The 10,954-nt window shown below is 37.4% G+C and overlaps 1 long non-coding RNA gene across 1 annotated transcript; it reads right to left on the reverse strand.

Annotated features, from left to right (window-relative positions):
• Positions 1-672: 672 nt before the first annotated feature.
• LOC311616274 lies at positions 673-3,930 on the reverse strand. The gene is made up of 3 exons (XR_014793869.1): positions 3,521-3,930; positions 3,257-3,379; positions 673-1,944 (listed from the first exon to the last, which is right to left on the reverse strand). It is a non-coding gene; the product is annotated as an uncharacterized lncRNA (long non-coding RNA).
• Between the last annotated feature and the right edge of the window lie 7,024 nt (positions 3,931-10,954).

Consider the following 10,954-nt stretch of genomic DNA (forward strand, 5'->3'; position numbering starts at 1 on the left):
CGAGCCCAATCAAGATTAGCAAAACTGCTTTCCCAACCTGCAGCTAATTGCAGATACTTGGGTATAGTTCATTTCTAATGGACCCAAGACTCATAAGTAATAATTAATGCTTTGCAGTGAGTTTTATTGTGCAGCATTATTTTATCAATAGATAAATGATTTGTGTATAAATACTTCTGAGAGCCCTAGCTGGTTTGGTCAGGGGATACAGTGTAGGACTGCAGGCTGAAGTGTCCTTGGTTCCATTCCAGTCAAGGGCACATGCCAAGGTTGTGGGCTCCATCCCCAGTAGGGGGTGTGTAGGAGGCAGCCAATCAATGATTTTCATCATTGATGTTTCTATCTCTCTCATCCTCTTCCTTACTCTCTGAAATAAATAAAAATACATTTTAAAAAACAAACAAACACACAGAAAATAGGCCCCAGTTTGTAACTGGGCTCAGGTAGAAACAGGATAATTAATCACGGGACATCAAGTGACCATGTGACCACAACTGCTCATATTAAGAACCAATCCCAACTGTCCTACCATTATTTAATCTGTAGTAGGATAGGAAACACTTAAAAAAAAGTTGTGATTTTGTCTAAATTTTATTTTAGAAATAAATAAACCAGAGCCTTCTGCTGCTTACATAATAGCTTTATTATTTTTTTGTGTGTTTGTGTTTTCTATCCACTTGTATAGGTGCTGTAGTAAAAAACCCACAAGATCAGGAAGGCCTACTAACTGTGTATTTTAGGAAGGAAACAGTATATTTGATATCAGTCTCAGAAGGCAAAATTAAGCTACACACCAGAAAGTATAGTAATTTACACCAGAGTTAAGTGAACATCACGTATTTGGCTTTGAATATTTAGATTGCCAGTACAAGCACCGGCCTCACAAATTATTTCCAACTTTCAGGTCATATAAGCAAAATGTTACTTATACCTAGCCAGAAAAGCACTATTTAGCAGATATTCACAGTATTTATTGAATACTTATTATGTGCTAAGCATAAACTACAAATCATAAGACATCATGTTTTTCATATTAAAAAACAACTATTATGTTACATTCATTGCCAGTTTTGAGGGTTTTTTTTTCTTTTTCTAGAGAAATTTTTTTCTCAGTGTAATACATGAAAGTTGGATGTTTGCCAACTTGATTATTATTAAGGAAGCCCCACTAGACTAATTTGCCTTTGGGGGAATGGACTGAGAGGGGGAATTTGACACATTTCTTACTGTTATTGTTTCCCTGACAACATTCAACATGGGTTGAATTTAAAGCCACAGAATATCAACTTACAGTGACCAACAAATACAACCCCCATAAATTCAAGGAAGTTAAAACCTTGCACAAGAGTATTATGTATCTCTAAGCACGCCCTGACGTGGACACAGCACATTATCCTGATACAGGGACTCTTGATGTCTTCTTGCTACTATCCTTCCTTGAGGTTTCTCCTTAGACATCTCCTTCCTTCTTAGGAAGACCAGCAGTGTGGCAGAGAATTAACTGGGCACTAAAAGTGATGAGTATTCCAGAGTTGGAGAAGAGAGGAGCAGGAGAAGTTCTGACTGATGACATGCGGGTGGAAGTCATGTGGATCATTTTGTTAAAGCACCTTGTTCTCTTGTTTGATGTCCACATTCAGTGTGTCACCAGGGAACTCCAAGAGCCTTCAGCACTTTGCAACATTTGGCAGTAGTAGGCGATACCAGATTAAAGGCTTGTTGACCCCTAAAGCTGGGAAGACCATTGCTGAGGACTGAGTATCTGCATTAAACGTTGTGGGGCAAGGATCAATTTACTCTCCGATGAGTTCTGGGAGATTATATTTTACGTCAATTAGCATCCCCTGATCATTAGAGCTGGTGCTTTGGAACAGTAGGTGAGGTTTAAGAAGCTTCCTTTTCTGTACTCAGTGCAAACAGCTGAAGAACAAAATCACGAGTTACCTGTAAGGAGGAGAATTGAGATTTCAAAAAACAATGAAAGTGGTGATGCACCTGGTTTTTCCACCACAAGAGAGACTCTCAGTCCCACCAGTTCATCTACCCAACCTTTCCCCAGATTCGGTCCTTGCCTGTGTCCTATGGCAGAGGCATAATGATAACTCGGGATTTCTAAGTCTAGACTTGCTCTACCACCACTACAAACTGGGGAAACTCTCATGCTCTGTGTTGGCTAACAGGGAAAGACTTTTACAGAAACCAGAGTGGACCCGGAGAATATCTGGTCCTCTGACTGCCCAGAGGGGTCAAGTTGCACTGGCTGAAAGTGTGGGCAAGCCAATGCTTTGTGAGGCAACCTTAACGACTTAAAAACAGGATGTGAAATTTTCTTCTTCAATACGATCTTAGAAATGCAAATATAAAAAGCACTTCACCAAATCAAGCAAATAATTTTCCATAAAACACCCATGTTTTCTTGTGTATAAATAGATTGATTTGGAGAAATGACACTTACATAAAATCAATGTCTCAGTGAGTAAAGTACAATTTTCTTTTGAATAAGCTCTTTAGAGCTAGAAATAATGTGAATAATTTCAAGCTGAAGTGGACAGGTGCAGTTTTATACTTCTGGTAAATGTGTGCCTTCTGTGCTTTTAAATTAGCATTGTAACTTTGAAGCCACATTTTGACTTAACCCTGGAATGTTCTAAAACAAATCATGGCTTAGGAAAGTCAAAATTATAGAGAAGCAGTTGTGTGTTAAACAAATAAACGAAACATTAAAATATTCTGTATTGACAAAAGTAAAGCATTCTAGCTTACTTAAGTAAAACACAGCTTAATGATTATGAGTGTAATCATGGATGTGTTTGTATATCTTCAATTCCACCAGAACTTGGGCTGCTAAATAATTTCCCCCAAAATGTGCCCAAGTTTCAGTTAAGTGATCTGTTTAGATGTTTGCTTTTGCTACTGGACTTATCATAAGAACTTTAAGTTAGAGACTGTTTATATATTATTTTCTTTTTTAAACATTAACATTGTACATAATACCTATTGAGTAGTAAGGAATCAATAAAGATAGTGAAACTAATTTAAGAAAAAATACAACCACTTGAAGCTGAAAAATAACTACTCAAAAAAAAGTATTGCGGGAAATAATTTAAGGATTAGACATTTTATTCATTAATTTTCCAGCATTTTTTAAAATTGTGTACTATAAAAATATCCTTCAGAAAAAAACTATAAAGGGATATTCTATATGGAACAATATATTTAAAAACATCATATAATGATGCAAAAATATAATTCTTACTTGGAAAATGATTTTCATCAGTGTAACACAAACTTTCATGGAAATAGGATCACTTGAGGACAAAGAATATTGGATTGCTGCAGAACCATAAATTACAAATTCCAACCAGTTGACAGATTCAGCCTTAAAAAAAAAAGAGGAAAATGCAAACTCAAAAGCTCAAAATGTAAATATGTTGCCCAAAACCATTAAAAATCAGTTTGCATGATACTTTCAAAGCTGCTTTTCAGAAAGGCTATTTGTTAAGTAGATGGTATTGCTTACCCTTTGAAGCCAGTTCCCAGGGAGAAGAGGCCGCCGTTCTATTTGCTATGAAAATAAAAATAAAAACACATTTATTTCATGTCACTGCATAGAGTTGTCCCACATCTGCACTTCAGCTATTTACTGAGTGGTTCTAAACCTTCCTATATGAAGCTATTGCTATAGGGATCTCTTTCTGGAGCATTCATCTCTGAGAAGCATATCACTCAGATTTAGCAAGCAAGTCAAGAGGATAGCCCAGGGTCAACAGATTTGGAATTTTTCTGGTCATGAGATAATCAGTGAGACTCTATGAGCTCTTGGGTATGAGTTCATTTTGGAAATATGTGCTCTGTCCTGGTTATTGAGTAATTTAATAATCTAATTTTGGGGAAAATCACCACACACTACTCTCACTCATTTATTGTCACAGGACTTTGTTATAGAGCCCTCATTTTGTACAATGCTGCAAGCTTGTGTGTGTGTGTGTGTGTGTGTGTGTGTGTGTGTGTGTGTGTGGTGTGTGTATGTGTGTGTGTGTGTTTGGCAAGGGAAAAAGACTATGTTATAAACTTGGACACAAAGGGACATGTGATCTCATAAAGAAGATGGCCCATGAGTCCAATTACCAAGGCATTAGAGAATGTTCTAAGAGCATTGATAGCACTCAAGGCTCACACTCCTCCTTTCCCCTCTTCTCTCTCTTAGTTCAAAGTTCTCTTCGAGCCCCAGATTATCAGAAGTCTGAGACAGAGATGCCCTGTTTCAAATACAAAGTTCATCCTTTCAGGTCTCCTTGTTAACCTACACCCACTGGAACTCTTTTTTTTAGCTTCCTTTGAATTTAAATTGTATTAGCTCTCTTAATGTTATCTTCATCCAACTACTTCTTCCTCTTTGTGTTACTGTCTAACAATCTTTCAATTACTTTTGTAGAAGTACGCAGTCTCCTTGAACTTTGCAATTCAATAAGTCTGCCAAAACCCCAACCCAATTCAATAACCACTTTCACTTTGCTTTTACCTGTAAAGCTAAATATAGCATATTGGTACCAGTGTGATTACCTTACTCTAATCTTAACAAAGTTTAGACAATACTATGCTGTTTTTCTGCTTGATAGCCAAAATAAGTATTGTAATTTTAGCACATTACCCCTCAAATTTATCTTATTGTCCAAAAATAACCCTCTCCCTGATATTCCATTTCTCCTTCTGTTTCTCATTTCATTATCTGTGAACACATCTACCTGATTATCTAAGCCAAAAATCTAGGTCACACACATGACAGCATTGTCTCCCTTCCTTGACAACTTTAATTAATCAAAAGGTTGAGTCAATTCAGGTGGATATTTCCATCTACCTTTCTCCACTCTTACCACCTGGTGAAGCCACCATCATATTTTGTAATCATCAGAACAGAGTCTCAACTCACAGACCTGCTTTCAATCTTGCTTCTTGCCAGAGCATTCTATGAACTACTGCCCCAGCGAATTGAAAATGCAAATTTGCTCATTATTCTGTTTTGCTTAAAACACTTCAATAGCTTTCCAATCTATTTAGGAAAATATCAGATCTCACTATGACTTATAGGCATGTTGTCATTTGGCCATGCATATTTACCCAGTATCATTTCTTTTTACTCTCTTCCCTTTTGCAATTTATATCTGGCAATAGTGAAATATTTTTTTTTTATTTAACTTCTTGGACTACACCTTACTATTTCTTTATTCTAAAAATTTTCTGTAGCTTTCTCTTTGGCTAGAATTCGATTACCCTTCAGATTCATGACGTCTTTCTTAAAGTACATTGTCCTCTTATCATTGTACCAAACATGTTTGCTTCTAAATTATTGCCTAATAACCACACTCTTCACTTAGACTATGGGTTCTGTGAAAGGAACCTGGTCTCCCCTTTATTCAAATGATTCTGGGTTTGTAAACTGTCTCAATTCTGGGAATTGATTGAGGAGCTGTGACTTTGTTTTTTCAGGTCAAGTTCACTTGACCTAGAACTTTTTTGTTTATTCAAATCAAGTAAGAATGTCATAGGCTCCCTATCTATTTCACTTCTAGGAACACCTCCATTAACTAGCCAATGCTGTAATTTTGCATGAGTCACACTATTCTGATGGTGGGGTGACTCTGCTTCCCATTAGTGCAACCGCACCCACCTTGTCTTTGGTGATGGAGAGCTGCCACTTGGCTCCTGCCACCCTGGATCCAATTACTCCCATTGCATTTAGTTTTTCCAATTGAGGGGCTGAAGTTCCCACTCTAAGGTTTGGCTTACAGGAAGGAGTGGATACGGAGTTATTCAAGGATGCTGAGCTCCCTTCACAAACTTATTTCTAAGATAAAGATGGCCTCCAATGTACTCAGAGAAGCTTTTAGGTCACTTTTGTAGCAGTGTGTCTAGGGTTTCAAATCCCTGAGCTCATATTCTTATTTCAGCACTTTGTCCAGATTTGTTAAGAAAAACAAATCAATGTCATTATTTTCCTTAACTTTCCAAAAAATGTTTGTAAGTATCATACATGGGGTAACTTAGCTCCTTGCTTATGCCTGATTAATTAGGAGTAGTCATTGTATATATTTTATAATCTCTATAAACAGTTCACACCATGGACTGGTAATTGATCTTTACTACTGGGCATAGAATCATTAGCATTTTAAAATTTAATCAAGTTCGCCGGGACCAGTTTGGCTCAGTGGATAAAGCGTCGGCCTGTGGACTGAAAGGTCCTGGGTTCGATTCCGGTCCAGGGCATGTACCTTGGTTGCGGGCGCATCCCCAGTAGGGGGTGTGCAAGAGGCAGCTGATCGATGATTCTCTCTCATCGATGTTTCTAACTCTCTATCCCTCTCTCTTCCTCTCTGTGAAAAATCAATAAAATATATTTAAAAAAATAAAATAAAATAAAATAAAATAAAATAAAATAAAATAAAATTTAATCAAGTTAGAGAATCAATTCCAATAACCCAAAACCAACTACAAAAACTCACTTTTAAAATTCTGTTCCTCTATGACTGCTTTCAGTACCAAAATCTGCTCTAGTCAGGGTTCTTGAGATAAACAGAACAAATTCTACATAATAATCCTATGTAATAAAGACGAAATATGTAAATTGACCATCATGCTGCCCCCATATGTTCACAAGATGACCACCCCCATATAGTCATAAGATGGCTCCCCTCATGTCACAGATGGCCACCACAAGATGGCTGGCAGGGGAGGGCAGTTGTAGGCAATCAGACCAGCAGGGGAGGGCATTTAGGGATGACCAGGCCAGCAGGGGAGGGCAGTTATGGGCAACTAGGCTGGCAGGGGAGTGCAGTTGGGGGCAATTGGACTGGCAGGGGAACAGTTAGGTGTTGATCAGGCTGGCAGGGGAATGGTTAGGGGATGACCAGGCTGGCAGGCAGAAACAGTTAGGGACAATTAGGCAAGCAGGCAGGGGAGCGGTTGGGAGTCAGCAATCCTGGAATGTGAGAGGGATGTATGACTTTAGGCAGCTGGACATCCCCCAAGGAGTCCCAGATTGGAGAGGGTACAGGTTGGGGTGAGGGACACCCCCCCCCCCCCCCCCCCGTGCGCAAATTTTGTACACTAGGCCTCTAGTAGTATTTAAATGTGTATATAGAAGGAGATTTATGAAGGGTTGGCTAATATGATTATGGAGGCTGAGAAATTTACAGTCTTCCAAGAGCAAGCAGAGGGCCCAGAAGAGCTGGTGTGGTTCTAGCCCAAGTCCTTAGGCCTGAGACCCAGTAGCACTTAAATGAAAGTCCCAGTTCAATTCCAAAAGCCCAAGAAAGAAGATTGCTCATGCCCAAGGGCAAGAGAAGATGGATATTCCAACTCAACTCAAGAGAGTGAATTCACCCTTTCTGGGACTTTTGTTCTATTCAGGCCCTCAGTAGATTAGATGATGCCTATGCCCATTGTTGGGGACAACCTTCTTTATTCAGTCCATGGATTCAAATGCTGATCTTATTAAGAAACATCCTCTCAGATGCTGGAACCAAAATCTAACATTATCACTGGTAATAAAATGTAAAAAGAGCTAGCCAGGCTTGATGGCTCTGAATGGTCAGAGCCATTAACTCATTGACTCTTAAGTTGAGTCACTGGTAATAAAATGTAAAAAGAGCTAGCCAGGCTTGGTGGCTCTGAATGGTCAGAGCTATTAACTGATTGACTCTAAGTAGAGTCACTGGAAGTAAATTGTAGAAAGTGCTAGCCAACCTTGATGGCTCTGAATGGTCAGAGCTATTAACTCATTGTCTAGTTGAGATAGTGGTGGTTGAGGCAACTTTAATTTGTTAATCATAGGTAAATGTAAGTTGATTTTCTTTTGTTTGAAATTCCCGCCTAAGAGATGTCTTTGTTTCAGAATCTCAATAAAAGGAATGGTAAAAGGCCAGAGAGGGGTTAGTCTTCCCACTAGAGGTGGACTTCCTGCCTGGCCCCCATTTTCCCAAATTAACTCTTTTTCCAGTCTCTTCATTTTAGTGTGCGGCCTTCTCCAGAAACCGGACCCTGAGTGGGCCCTGAACCACGCGGGTCGTGTTAAGGGATCCCACACTCAGACAAACCAGAAATACACAAAGTATCATATAAGAAATATTGAACAACTTTAAAAAGTTGGTACTAAACTGGTTTCTTATCTTACTGAAATATTAATAGTTTTTATACAGTAATCCAAATGTCTTCAATAGAACTTTCCTCTACATAAGCATCATGCCTCTCCATACAATAGTGTGATCAGCTTCCATAGTGCTACTTGATAAAGAAAGAAATCACAAATTCCATGTATTAAAATTTACTAAATTCACAAGTTTTAATGTTCTATTCAGCATCCTGTTTATTTAAACTGATGTTTTATGCAGAGCAAGACTTTTTTGTTACACAAAGTAGTGTTGACTGCATTTTGGTGCAAAGTCCATATTTGAGAAACTATTCCAGAATGTTTTCTGTCACAAATATTGTGCTATCAAGATATACTCTTACACAAAGCTTGATTTCCAAACCACATTGGTTAACCACTCGTAGCTTTATACAGTTCAGATCTTGTCATTTGAAGTCAAAATGAAGAAAAAATGCCATCTATCAACATCACTTTGAAAATGCTATATGCTAAAAGAATTGTCATGTTAACAGTATCAGTGAATTAGTCCACTTACAATTAGAAACACTTTGATGGCATTAATTACTCTATGGGTTGATTTTCTATATTATTACCTAGTCCCTGAACTCACAACATTACTGGAAAGTGATATTTGATTGACCTCCTATGAAAGACATTGGTTTATCGAGGGATTATCTTTAATACCATATTTCACTGACATGTCCGCAATTGTATGTTTTGTTTAGTCTCAGCAAACCCAAAGTGCTATTTTACATGAAGCCCACATGGCACCAATATTTATATGTGAAATGTTGAACATCTGTTTCTGTCAGCTTTTTAATTGAGTAGTCTTTTTTTTACAAATATCATTTTGGTTTTGAACATATTTATTTATGTGTTTTATGTAAATACCAGTTAAGTTTTTATGATTTCATTCCTTAATTATGAAATATATCTCCACAGATAATATACTGTGGCTTTAGCACATTATCATTAAGTATAGTAAAAACTGATCTCATATATTAGGGATTGAGTGAAATGAGTATGAACTCTTGATATTCAGATATTCATAATGACTTCCATTGCCATCATTTGATGTACAACTACTAAAGCCTTCACAGAAGGTTCATGTCCTCTTAATAAGCTCAAGGTAACTTATTTTTCCCTATGTAAATGAGGAGTAAAGATAAATAATGAAAATCATATTGCCTCAAGATAACATAGTGTTAAAATATAATTTGAAAATTATGTGTAATTAGAAATGTAAATGCTTCTAAAAATAACAAATTATAAAAACAAACAAATCTTACATTTTCTTAAAATTTTACATATATTCGGATTACAGTACACAAATAACCTTAAAAGGTCACATATTGCGATGTGGTCCTACTACAGGTGACTAGGATGAAGCTCATATTATGTATGACTCACATCACCCTAACTTTTTTTATAGAAACAATCCTACTATTCACAAACTTGCATGGCCTGGCAATTTCAAATTGCTGCAAGCATTTTGTAATGCTTACTCTCAATGCTTATACTTATCATGCCCGAAACTAGTAACAAATAATTTTCCACTGGCTCCAACCCATGAGATTATCAAAGTAGTACCCAAGTCTAGAAGGCAAAATAAGCATTCAAATGGTGATGATGATGATGATGATGATGATGATGATGATGATGATGTAAATGTAAATAATTACAGATTTTTATATAACCATGAAGAAAAAATACAGGGTGATATGAACAAATAAAGTAGAAATCATAATTTATATAGAAAGGTGAAGAATATTCTCTCCAAAGAAGAATGAATGAAGGAGGGAAGCTTTCTGGGTAGAAAATGAGGTGACATCAAATAGCATAGGATTTAGGAACTGAAGAGAGGACAGACTGTCTATGGGTTGTGAGAAGCAAGATGTTTTAAGAAATAGGCAGGGTAGGGAAGATATACACTGACCACCAGGGGGCAGATGCTCAGTGAAAGAGCTGCTTCTTGGTGGTCAGTGCACCCCCACAGCCAACCTCCCATGATCCCTACCCCCAAGGGACTCCACCCATGCACGAATTTGTGCACAGGACCTCTAGTGCAACTATAATATATAACTATAAAATAGAGGGATCTCTTACCGTTTGGGACAACATGGATGGGCCTGGAAAATATTATGCTAAGTGAAATAAGCCAAACTAGAAAGACAAATATCACATGATTTCACTTATTTGTGGAATCTAATGAACAAAAGGAATTGACCAACAAAATGAGACCCGAAGCAGGGAGGCATGAAACATTCTGACATACCTCAATGTGGGGTTAGTGGGACAAGAAGAGAAAAACCAAAGAATTTATATACTTATTGGCATAGCCCATGGACAGGGATAATAGGATGGTGGAGACCTGAAGGTGGGTAAGTAGGAGCTGGGAGGAGGCAGTAGGAGGAAGAAAATGGGAGATATCTGTAATACTATCAACAATAAAAATATATTTAAAAAAAAATCAGTAGAACTGTGTTAGCATTATTGTTGATATTTAAAAGTTGAGCCAGCTTTTATTAGATATTTATAGGGTGATTTTGTAGATAAAATATATGAGTTAATTCTTGTGCTAGATTGTTTTATTGCAGACAGTTACTCATTGTTTCTTTTCTGAAAGGGAATTATATATTGTTGCTCATTGCCATAGAGTTCAAGGTGTTCATTATAGAAGTGCCATATATTCCCTGTCCTATTGACATTGAACCTGGCCATGTGATGGTTCAATTGGTTTGGCCAATTATATATGAGTGGACCTTATGTTTACTGTGTTTTGGAGAAGATCTTCAACAGGTTCTAATG

Source organism: Pipistrellus hanaki (genome assembly GCF_964339955.1).
Source record: "Pipistrellus hanaki genome assembly, chromosome: 2".
In the NCBI taxonomy this organism is placed as follows: Eukaryota; Metazoa; Chordata; class Mammalia; order Chiroptera; family Vespertilionidae; genus Pipistrellus; species Pipistrellus hanaki.